Source organism: Magnolia sinica, chromosome 8 (genome assembly GCF_029962835.1).
Source record: "Magnolia sinica isolate HGM2019 chromosome 8, MsV1, whole genome shotgun sequence".
In the NCBI taxonomy this organism is placed as follows: Eukaryota; Viridiplantae; Streptophyta; class Magnoliopsida; order Magnoliales; family Magnoliaceae; genus Magnolia; species Magnolia sinica.
Genome location: NC_080580.1, coordinates 30,809,715 through 30,822,304, shown reverse-complemented (window position 1 = coordinate 30,822,304; position 12,590 = coordinate 30,809,715). Strand labels below are relative to the sequence as shown.

Below are 12,590 nucleotides of genomic sequence, written 5' to 3'. Positions count from 1 at the left end.
AAAGATGGCCTTGGGAGATTCAGCTGGAACAATAACTGCATTCTATGTAAGTAATATTAACATGGTTAGAACAGATTTTTTTCTTCTTCTTCTTCTTTTTCTTTTTCTTTTAATCTTTTAATATATATATATATATATATATATATATATATATATATATATATATATATATATATAGAAGATTTAGAACAGAATTGGTAGGACTGGACGACTGATCCTGTTGACCATGTCAACTCAACACGACCCATCGGGCTTGAGCTAGGCATAGGAATGGGTCAAGTCGGCCTGGGGGTCAACTGGCCCAACCTGCTTCTGAGATGGGTTTAGGCAAAGCTAAATGTATAATAAGGCTCGGGTTGGAAATATGGCCCATTTAAGTAAATGATTGGGCTCGGGTTGAATCCTACCCAACCTGATCTGCGAACATAGCTTATCCATGGGCTAGGCCAAATGAAGTGGCCTAACTTGTCCCAAAACCCAACAAAATTAATGTGTTTACGGGAGGGCAAGGAGATGGAGAGTAGAGGATTTATCTGTGGTTTGATCCTACAAAAGACTACCATTCCTACTCAGTCCTATGGAACATGTATCAGCGTGTGAACCTCTACCCTTTTGAAATCCTTACAAAGTATATAAATTTGAACTTGGTGGATTTGGTTTGATTAATGATTAGTTGATTGCTAATTTGATAAATACATTTTTTTGCTGGGAATTGGAGCCGCTGGTGGCTGCAACTCCTTCGACCATACAACCAGCACCAAAGCCAACTTTATAATAAATTTGCTTTTGTGATAGAGAATTTTCCCAAAGGTGGGTAAATTTTGTTACATGGGTTATTGATAAGCTCTTTTTAGGTGATCATTACTGTCATGCCCTAAACTCGAAAACCGGGCTCACAAAATTTTCGATCGCTGAATCTGGTGCTGACAGCCTCCGTAGTACCCCATTCTCGGCTCCCAGTGTCCATATACCAGATTTCGATCCTGGGATCCTACAAGGAGGATTTTCCAATATACATTTAACTTGTAATAAGCATAACCACAAGATTACCCAAATCATAAAGACAACATCATCATCACATATCCACTAATATAAGTAGTTGAGTACAATGCTAAAAAAAGAATTACATAAATCGAAAATCAAGCTCTAAAAGACTGCTGCACAGTCCAAGCTCAACATTGCTGCAATCTAACATCACCTGCACGCATCTATCATGCATAAACTTATAGAAAGCTTAGAGGGTGGTGTAAGTGTGTGCACAAGATAAGTGCCAAGTATTCAATACAATGTCGTCATCATACGATACCAGACATACTGGTATTCCATAAATCGTACAATATCGGAATAAGCAGAAATGCTGACAAGATCATGAATTATCAGAGTAAGGAGAAATACTGACAAGATCAATAATTATTAAAGTAAACAGAAGTACTGACAAGATCATAAATTACACGATAACAGAGTAAGCGAAAATACTGACAAGTCCATGAGTCATGCAATATTAAAATACACAATACAAATTAACTATGCAAATGAGGAGTCATCGAGAGCCAAATATCAGATGCAAAGGATGCAATGCAATATACATTCCTGATAAGTAACACAAATCGCGTCAGCCGTACCATATGTCGCAGATGTAATGCGACATGCGGTGTGAATGGAATGACCATGCTGGAGTGTGAAGTCGGGATGGTAGTACGTAGTATCGCAGGCTATGGGGTCCATCACAATGGATTTCTATCCAAACTAGTTCCATACCTAATTTGGATAGTCAGACTCAATGTGATAAACTCCTGATCTTAGGTTAGTCGCGCGCCCCAACCGAAATCCTGGCTATTGCGAAGGTACATGTAGCAGATAGTTGCGCACCACCAACCCGAGTGGATAGTTAATGAATGAATGAATGAGTATGCATCTCCTGCTTAATAAGTCCACATATCAGTATAGATCATCTTTGGGATTATCACCGGGGTTTAGTACACTCCAAATGACACTGCTCCTCTCCCAGCAGCACAGTCCAAGTGAGCGTAAGAAACCTCACTATCCGCCTAGCCAATAGTCTGCCAATACCTATCCGACACGTTGATAGCGGACCCATTTACGAGCTGGTCAAACTCAGCCTAGTTATGCCCCCTACGCTCGGGTGGGTAAGGCAATACCCCCCTCCCAACCGACCACGACACAGTGGGAGACGCGACCTCCTGATATTCGGCACTCGAGCGCTCATGTATCCACTCGGTCTCGACGTTGGGGCGTCTCCTGGCCTCTAAGGTTTAGAGACTTTCACCCACAGACATCCAAAGTGCTAAGATGCTCGAACCAAACATTTTCGGTGTCCCATTTAGCCATCCACGACAAGCTTGTGGAGGTCATAGCCGTGATGTCGTCAGGGTGTACAGTAATCACAATCACACAATGCAAGATGCATGAGTCATGTAGTCTAATCATGCATCAATCCTGCATATACCGTGCACTCATATGGGATAACTCCACCTATCAGGGAGTCCCATAAACCATCTGCCCAATGGCACATACAATGGTCAATCACATCTCGTAACAAACATGCAGATGATACTTATGGGCATGTATTATGATGCTATATTGTCTCATAATCGGCATCGATAATTTGCCTAACGAGGCTTGAGGGAAAGTTATAATGTGGACCTTTAACCATCTTTACCCATCAATGTGGACATTCAACCAACATTGCTCCCAAGGAGTGGTTCATGTAGGGCTGAACATATAGTGGGCCCATGGCCTCACACAAGGGCCTAATATATACTATCATGGGCCTCATGCAAGGGTTGCATATACATCACTATGGGATGCATCACATGAGCCTTGAATACTTCACGATAGGCCTTGCTCATGGGCCTCATATACTCCACATGTGGGCCCTGCACATGGGCCTTAGATACGCCAAGTGGGCCTCATCAACGGGTCAGATATACACCACATATGGGCCTCACATATGGGCCTCATACACAACAGGTGGGCTGCATCAATGGGCCGCACTAATGGGCCTCATAGATGGGCTATAAATAATCAAGGTGGGCCTCACAGATGGGCCACAAGTATATCAAAGTGGGTCTCATCACATAGACCTCACATGCATCACATTAGTCCTCACATAAGGCCACATGTAACATCATAATGGTCCCCATATACGGGCCGCATGTACATTACAATGGACCATATCCCATGGGCCCTGAACACATTGTAATGGGCCACATCTCATAGGCCTCGAATACACCACATTGGGCTATGTCACATGGGTCTTAAATATATCACAATGGGCCTCATACCTGGGCTATCAATAAATCACAATTGGTGGGCCCTACACATGGGCCTAATATACATCATAGGTAAGCCCTGCACATGGGCCTCATACGCAACAAGTTGGGCATATCAATGGGCTCTAGGGAGAGTCATAATGCGGACATTTAATCAACATTATCCTTACAATGTGGACGTCAAACCATCATTGCTCCCAAGGCACAGCCTACTATAAACATCATTGCATAAACCATGGTGGAATCACACATTGCAATGGGCCTTATGTACATCCCATTGGGCTTTGACCCAAGGGCTCCAAATACATCAAATGGGCCTCATAACATGGGCCTCATATATATCAAAGTGGGCCTCACATAGCGGGCCGCATATATCACATCGGGCCTAGTCAAATGGGTCGAGACAATGGGCCGAATCAACTGGGCCAAATCGAATGGGCCAAATTGAATGGGCCGAGTCAAATACATCAAATGGGCCGCAGCACGTGGGCTTCATATATATTAAAGTGGGCCTCAATAACGGGCCACAAATACATCAAGATGGGCCTATTCACATGCCCAAGAAGAATCATATTGAAGGATCATTTGGGCCATACCACAAATAGCAACGGAGATAACGACTTTCACTATTAAACAATTCACAAGGCCCACTATAAAGTTTATTTTTTTCCAACCAATCTAATCATAAGGTCATAAAGACCTGGAATAAGAAGGAAAACAAATTCCCTATTGATCCAGAACTTCTATGACCCAAATGGGTTTCCATGATAGACGTTCAATCCTCCACTATTATGTGGTGTGGTCCACCTGATCAATGGTCGGATACATCAAGGTGTGGCCCACCTTAATGTATTAGAGATCCAACCTATTCCTAAACTAATATAGTGATAGATGAAGTGGAAACACATATCAGCTTAATAGGAAAATACTGTGGCCCTTAGAAATTTTTAATGGAGGAAGTCACCATCCCCATTAGTGCAATGGTGGGGTCTACTTGAACCATGGATCTGACTCATTCTTAGCCTCAAGCCTGTAAGACAAGCTTGCCAAATGGTGGACGGTTTGGATGCAACACATGCATCATGGTGGGTCCTACATGTGGGGTGCACACGTCACCAAAGTGGGCTCCACAGAAGCTGCGTCAGTAGCAGCTACAAGGCTGGTGTGCGGTACACCAGCCACTCCAACTCCCTTCACAAGTGGGTCCCACGTGGGGCCCACCACAATGTTTATTTTCCATCCAATCCGTTAATAAGGTCACACAGACCTGGTTGAAATGGAAAAACAAATTTCATATTGGATCCAAAACTTCTGTGATACCCAAAAGGGTTTCAATGGCAGACATTCAATCCACTATTTCCCGTGACGTGGGCCACTTGAGTTCTCTACACGGCTGATTTTTGGGGGGTTTACTGTCAAAAGGGAGGGCCACCAAGTGTACGGCGTGGATGTTCGGCACACATCACGGTGGGGCCCACGGCTGGGACCCCTGTCCCTGCCCGCCCATTACAGGCAGCAGGACGCTGCTGGCATCCTCTGGCGTCAGCGGCAGCGCCTGCTACCTTGTGTGTGTGTGTGTGTGTGTGTGTATCTTTTTAAAAACCTGTTTTCTTGAGGTTTTTCACAGGTGGGGCCCGCATCAACTAAATCCACCCCATCCATTGGTTTTTCTCTACTCAAGACAGACCAAACAAGTCCAATATTCGACATATTTCGGTGTAAAGAACCATCAGGGTGGGTTTCAATGGTAACAAATACTATTTTCTATCATATAGCCCGCCAGAAAGTCAGATTGGCTCCATTTTTCGGCTCAACGCCTAAAATGATCAGAGGAAAAGGATGGACGTCTTGGATTAAGTACATACATCAAGGTGGGGCCTGTATGAGTGGTTCACACTTCACTGTTAGCTAAGCCACCCACCTAGACGTTAGTTCACACCCATGTCAGTACACGCACTCCATGTTAGCCACCCCTACTGCCACGTCCAGCGTCCAGGGACGCTGGACGGCATGGATAAACACAGGCATCATGGTGGGTCCCACATGGACGTGGCTCACCATTGCATGTATATATATATATATATATATAATATAACATATATCATTCAGTCCAGTATGGGGATCTCCACCGTCCCAACAATGGATGGTGTGGATCTCCACTTGCAATAGGATGGGCCACACCGCCAGATGGATAGTTATACATAACACATATTTGTGGGGCCCACTCCAATCATGTGAGAGAGAGAGAGAGACGTGAAAGGGGAGGGACCCCACCACTAATGGGCCCTCCCTTAAACAATGCATAAATCATGTGGGTCCCACAACAAGTGGCCCCAAAATTTTGAGATCAATGGTAGATCACCCACCTCTAGGCCTTCTCTTGCTCCTTTAGGCTTGTAAGCTCCTTGCCTTCACTTTTAATGGTGATTGATGAGGTTTTGATGGTGGGGATGAGAGATGAGAGGGTGGGCCACACTTGTTGCTTGAGAGAGAGGAGCTTGGACGTATGGAATTTCTTGCTTGGGAGATTTGAGAAATGAGATAGAAAAAGAGGTGATGGGATGATATGGATGGGATGATGTAAGGAAGGGGATGGGTGGTATGGGTGAGTTTGATTTTTTTGTAAAAGAGGAATAGTGAGGGGAGAGAGAGAGTTGACTTATGGAAAAGGAGGGATGGGTTGTTGTACTTGGGTTATGGCTTGTACTTGACATTGATTGATTGATTGATTGATTGGACATGTCGTAGAGATTCCCTCAAAATTTGCAAGGCGCGGCGTTTATTTGAAATGAACACAGGCCCATATCTTCTGGCCCAAGTATCTGTTCGGTGCGCGAGTCGCAGCGTTGGAATTGCGGCGACGGCGTGGCCACTAAGGTACAAGTTTCAGATCGAGCCAACTTCGGTATGCAGGACCCTGCTTAGGATTGCGCGCAAACGTCGGATACAGGTCGAGGGTTACCGGAATTTGATCAGAAGGACTGCGGAAGCCTACGGAACGGACTAGGGTATGGGTCTTACAATTATGCTATAGTACTGGGCACCAGAAATTCTCCTTGGATCCCGATGTTACTCTACTCCTGTTGATGTGTGGTAAGTGGCACTACACCAAAATTGTTTAATAGGAATGACTACTGGATTTTTATTTTTATTTTTTATTTTATTTATTTATTGTGGAACGGTGAGTTATGTGGGTCCACTTCCCGCTTACGGAGTTTTCTATCTTTTTGTTGGTCTTTTATTTCTTCGTTGAAGATATTGATAATGGCCTTTGTGTTTGGGTAGTTAGAAAAGTGGGAAGCTACAAAGAGACTGTAGGATTGGTAGAATGGGAATATGGATCTCTGCAAGAAGGTGAATAGAAGCCCAAGGCCAGGTATGAGACTGTCTAGCTACAAGTTCCCATTTTGGGGAGATGTCAGGATATTTTATCATAAAACAATATGTTTATAGAGTTAGGAATGTATAGGTAAATGTGATGCTTTCATTAGCTTGTTGAATTTTGCATGGATCATCAAGGGGCTTTGGTTTCCATGAGGAGACGGTTACTCTTATCTTTCTTTCTTTCTTTCTTTCTTTTTCTTTTTTTTTTTTTTTTAATTTTGTTCTTCTTTTTCTTTTCTTTTATTTATTTATTTATTTTATTATTATTATTATTAATGAAATAAATTTGTCAACGGAAATGGAGTGACTTTTTTTTTTTTTTTTTTTGCCCTCTGCCTTGATTCCTTTGGCAGTTGGAAATGATATAGTAGAGCTGATAGAGCCAACGTTTGAAATGGGTGTGTTAAGACATGGAAATGGTGACTGGATTGCAAATCAATCCGATACCCCAAATCAATATATGTATCTTCCCTCTTAATAAATAATGGTTTTAGCTGTTCTTAGTTTATTCTTGATTGGTTGATCCTATCTTTGTGGACAGCCATTTTTAATTGTTGAAATTTTTGGTTTCTTTCTTTGTGTGTTTGTCAAGGGATGGTTAGCTCTCACTTAAATCCATTGAAATTGTTGTTTCTTCCCTCAGTTTGTTAAGGGATGTTTGTCAAGGGATGGTTAGATCTCACTTAAATCAAAGATTTATAGTATTGTCTGAAGCTAGAAATCAGCATGTATCACTTGATGCGTATTGGTTTCATCTACAAATACAACTGTATCGGCTCGTATCGACCCAATTCAGCACACCAAAACTAATTTTCAGTCCTTCACTATAACTGCCTTTGATTAGGTTTGTCCTGTACATTTCAGGCTTGGATGAAGTAAATCGGTAGATTCCTACTTATTTATGGCTGATTCTTTTTCGGAATGATCATGAACTTTATGGCCCAGTTTTTCAAAACGTCTCCATGTTTAAAAGGTGATACTATCAAAAAGTTCATGGTTAGGACAATTTACAATTGATCCTTACTCTTGCTCCGGTGGTAGACTCTGAGGAGTTTCAACACCCAGTCAAGGGTTCGAGTATCCATAGGTGGTGAAATCCCACTACGGCGTGAGTGTGTGGGGGGTGTGTGTGCGTGCAAAAAAAAGGACAATTTACAACATGTGCAATACTTTAATTAGTCATTTTATAGTTAGATTTTCCATCCATGCAAATTTCTTATAACAATCCATCAGTTTGCACACAGATTCCTATGATAATCAATGGTCAATATCGGTTTTGAGTACCATGTAATCCTAAGAAGGATTCTTGTAGGACTTGGCAAGATGAATTCATAGAATCATGTCGAGTTGCAATCTTGCATCAAAATTCACTTCTCAAACAACTAAATCTTCTGGATATTAAAAGATGCTTTCCATATGAGCTTACTTTATGTAGCTTTAGATATGAAAATAGTAATGGCAGGAGAGGTTGGCTGGCGGTTGTGATCAAATTTGGAAGATCACCATCCACAGTGTTGCATGTATGCATTCTTGTTCTTTATGCATTTATTAATCCTCAATTTTAATATTATGGGAACCCTATCTGTAAATGGATTGGGCTTGAGCAGACGCTAACCTAACCCAAAATGAACTCATTTATATGCTTCTCTTTCATGTTTTACTAATCTATGGTGCAGAGGATAAGAGGGAGTTTGATTATGTGGGATATATGTGAGGAATGGGCAATGTGTAAGAATGGAGATATATAATTCTCAAAATTCTTGTTACTGATGGATGTAGAACTGAATAAGTACTGCAATAGTGCCATTGGCACTCTCCTGAACTGAATATGCATGTATTGCAACAGTGCTAAATTGAATGCTAATTGATTGTGTATTATTGTTTTCCAAGAAAGGTGGATTAGGTGCCAACTCTTGAGAAGGTTTCAGATTTACATCTTCACACATTTAGAAGTTGAAATGCATCAAACAAAAACTGCACCAAAAAAAGAGCAGACACAATAAAGCTAAACAAAACGGGGAAAGTAAACAGACTGACCCTAGAAGGACAGGAAACTCCATATGCAAACAGACCAGCATATATCTACAATAGGCACGCATACACAAAAGAAAACAAGAAAAGAAAAAGAAAAATAATAAGAAACATGGCAAATCACCTTTTGACAATATTTGCAAGCTTTTAGGGAAATGAGCCGAAGTTGCCCAAGAGGTTGTATGAGAGTCCCTGTCAATAACATCCTGGAAAAAACGGAAGTCCACACTACAGCCATCCTGATTGCTTGAAGCAAAGGTGCATCCTCTGTTAAATATGATGAATCTTTGAAACCAACAGGCTAGAAAATTCTATCATCATTGCTTCTTTAGAATCCTTCACTAAGGCTCCAATTCCCCAGCTGGCCTAGGATTACCAAAAGAACACCCATCAAAACTGATCTTATAAGACCCTGGAAGAGAGGCTAACCAGTGCAACCCATCTTTAGACTTCTGCCAGGAGCAATTAATATTTTCGTGGCTTAAGGATGCATTGGCCATCTCTTTATAATTTCTTCGGATGCATGAAAACAATTAGTGCATTTAAAGCTGATCCATTCCAGTTCCACACATTACTTCTGTCTTAGAACATCCTAAAAGTGAACTTAGAATAGTTATCTTATTTTCTGATTGTTCTTGCCTCTAAGCAGCTTAGGTTTAGCTAACATGGGAACTAAAGACCACAGTCTGGCATTACTAACTTCCAAAGCCTGTCCTAAACATGTTCATTGGCTAGACTATTTACATGAACAATCTGTGGTAGAACCTGTATTTTTAACTATACAAAACCTGTCATGCTTTTCATCCTTACCAGTTTCTTCTTATTGGTTAGTTGTTGGGGACTTAGGATTAGATTGTTTCTCATTCTTCATCAGTTAAACCTATGGTATTTACTTAACTATAGTAGTAACCTTTTCATTTATGTAGGAACTTTATCGACCACCCTGAGTATGGCCATTCTATGTCAAACCTTATCATTCAGAACATCCTGGTTAATAGGTAAGTAATTATGCTTATTTCTAATATACCATGCACTATAGTACCATGGACTGCTGTTTGCTCCCTTTGGTTATATTTTCACTTGTAACACACTTATTTCTCTATTTATTCCGGATATGCTTATTGAGGTTCATGCCGTTTGAGGTTTTCTATCTTCCTTTGTTTTTCCCGGTCTATCAAGCTCGTCAAAATTTACTTGTTTCTGAGATAATCAGATCAGAAACTTTAACAAGTTCACTAGTTGGCATTTAATGAGCAAATTGCTTGTCAAACTTGTATGGCATGGAGTTTGTTTCACTGTGCTCATTGATAAGTTTATTTTCTTCTTTCCAATTGAACAAGCAAATATACTCGGCTCATTTATTAGTCTTTTGTTTCTTGCTTTCTTTTTTAGCCACCTGTTATTGCAGTTTTGGGTTGACACTATTGCGTTTTGTTTTCTATTTCATAGGAGTGGGGAAATCATGCCTTCTCATGCGATTTTAGGCTGTAATGCCCAATTTAGAAAAAAAAGGGGGACCTACATGGGCCCCGATATATTTTTTCCTTTTAAAAAATTTCATGGGTGTTTTATGTTGGCCATTTCCATTTCTGAGTACCTTGGTCAGTCCTGCCTGCTGCAAGGTAGTGAACCTCCCATATGTGCCCTCTTTCAAGTATTTATGCACTTTGCAAAAGTCTCAAATGACACCATAGCCTATACATGTATTACTTTAAAAAATTCAATAACTCTAGTGGAGAGTTATTGAATCTGGAGATGTTTAATGATATATCAGGGTGAGTTTGGATGTGGCATTGAATTAAATTACATTTGTGAACTTTCGGTGAGCTAGCAATTGAACTATTAAAAACTTTCAATCAGTTTGAGGTGACTGATTGATGGATGACCAAATTGGCGGGAATGCATTATAGTCTGTAGCTAATGCGTGAGATGGTTTGTCTTCATTGTTTATGATTTGTCTTCATTACAGGGGAAGCTAGACCATATGAAGAAATAGATAATTTCTGTCCAGAGAAAGGAATGATCCTTGCAAACACCACTGCTGTGGGAATGCAACCTAATTTAGATCAAACACCTGCATGTCTGACTTTCACTTCTGCTTGGCCAAAATGCTTGGGAAGTTCAAAGCAAGGTGGCCCTACAGACATATTCAACTAAATGTTGTTTTGGTTTACTTTCAAATGCACCCAAGTTGCAGTTCATTTTCTACTTAGGAGTTTGAAAGCCCTACTAACCTATATGGCACTTGCAATGGTAAACAGAATCCGGATTTCTCATATAATGTTGAATAGGCAGTCAAATTTCTCTCTTGGAGAACAGAATGTAGGTATTACGCACTACAATCTTGACATTGAGCCACCCAAAATCTGCTTCAGCTCTTCCAGGCTCCTGTAAAATAAGTGTATTGGCATAGAAATTCTGATTTGCTTCTATAGGAAGCAATCAATGAATGTGAGTTTACAAGCATCACTTGTGTTAATTGGTGAAATCTGCGTTAAGTACTTCGACTCCATTTTTTTTTTTTTCCTTCTTTTCTTTTTAAAAGATAAATTTCAATAGGGCTGATGTTGTATGCAACTTTAATGTCCTCTAGCAGATCTCAGTTCCAACAATTAGCATAGGATATCACATTCAGTGTCTATTCCTCTCAACATGGCAAGATAAAAGGAAAACTACATTACCTTCCACCCTGATACATAGAAGCCTTCAAGGAGGAGATCTCGGCGTATTGCCTCGGGACCAGGAATGAGAAATGGTATGCCTAATTTTATGAATCCCAGCAACCTTTCTGGATGAAGAACAGTGAATAGGGAAGTGGTTATAGGTCCAAAATCCTTCGCGACAAGGAAAGCCTTACCCACCATCTTCACCAAGAATCAACATTTAACTCTTATGTAAGGAAGGAAAGAAGAAGAGTAAACAACTATAGCATAAGCAATTAACTTTGGAGTTGACTGGTATAGTTTAAAAAATCAAAACTCATGTCAAATGTAATTTTCTTTCCTGATACTTCATTTCTTCTAACACGCACTTATCTTTCTTTGATTTCTATAATGAAAGAAGATAAAAGCAGGTGGAAGAGGAAGAAGAAAAGTCATAAACATCATCGTCATCTTAGCCTTTTCTCCCAGCAATTTCAGGGTGCCTTTTAAATGGTAGATTAGCAAGAGTTCTACACACGGCTCTGCCCACCAGACATTACTCTCCATCACTAATAGATTCATGTGTGCCACTAATTAGATGACAGGGCATTTGAGTACAAGTAAATAGTCTAGCCAAACTGAAATTCGAAAAGGAAAGTCTAGCCAGACATTCTCTGATTTATGCTCTATGTTTCTGTCTGTTTTGTGTTATTCGAAAAGGAAATATAGAAGCAGGAAGGACATTGAAGTGGCATATGCAGAAGGATAGAGAAGTTTACATTTTTTCTTCATTCTTCTTTTCACTTCTCTGATATTCCATTGTATTAAAGAAGTCTTGTACTAAGATTTGATTGACAACTTAGAAAATCACAAAGCAACAATATTTTTGTGAATTCAAATTCCTCGTGTTTAAAGTAACCTTGGATTCAAGCATGGCTTAAACTTAAATTCCCTCAATGCAAAAGAAAAGAAGAAGAAGAAGAAGAAGAAGAAGAAGAAGAAGAAACTCTACATTCTTCATTTCATTTTTCTGATATTTAGTTGTAGGAAAGACGTCTTTTACTAAAAAGATTTGGATGGTGGGATGTGAACTTGAATTCCCTATGTTTGTTTAAATAACGTTGTATTTAACCTTGGGTTAATAAAATTCCTTCAATGCAAAATAAATAAATAATAATCTGTGGTTATCAGACACCTTTTGGATGCCAAACAAATCAAACATGGCGACAAGATCTTCGAC

The 12,590-nt window shown here is 40.3% G+C and overlaps 1 long non-coding RNA gene across 2 annotated transcripts; it reads left to right on the top strand.

Moving 5' to 3' along the window:
* The first annotated feature begins 6,364 nt into the window (after positions 1 to 6,364).
* LOC131253186 (uncharacterized) lies at positions 6,365 to 11,957 on the top strand. Of its 2 annotated transcripts, XR_009175001.1 has the most exons (6): positions 6,365 to 6,386; positions 6,579 to 6,669; positions 7,542 to 7,650; positions 9,635 to 9,706; positions 10,678 to 10,788; positions 11,769 to 11,957. It is a non-coding gene; the product is annotated as an uncharacterized LOC131253186 (long non-coding RNA). The 2 variants fall into 2 exon arrangements; XR_009175000.1 differs by lacking the exon at positions 11,769 to 11,957 and having other exon boundaries at positions 10,678 to 10,817.
* The last annotated feature ends 633 nt before the right edge of the window (positions 11,958 to 12,590 follow it).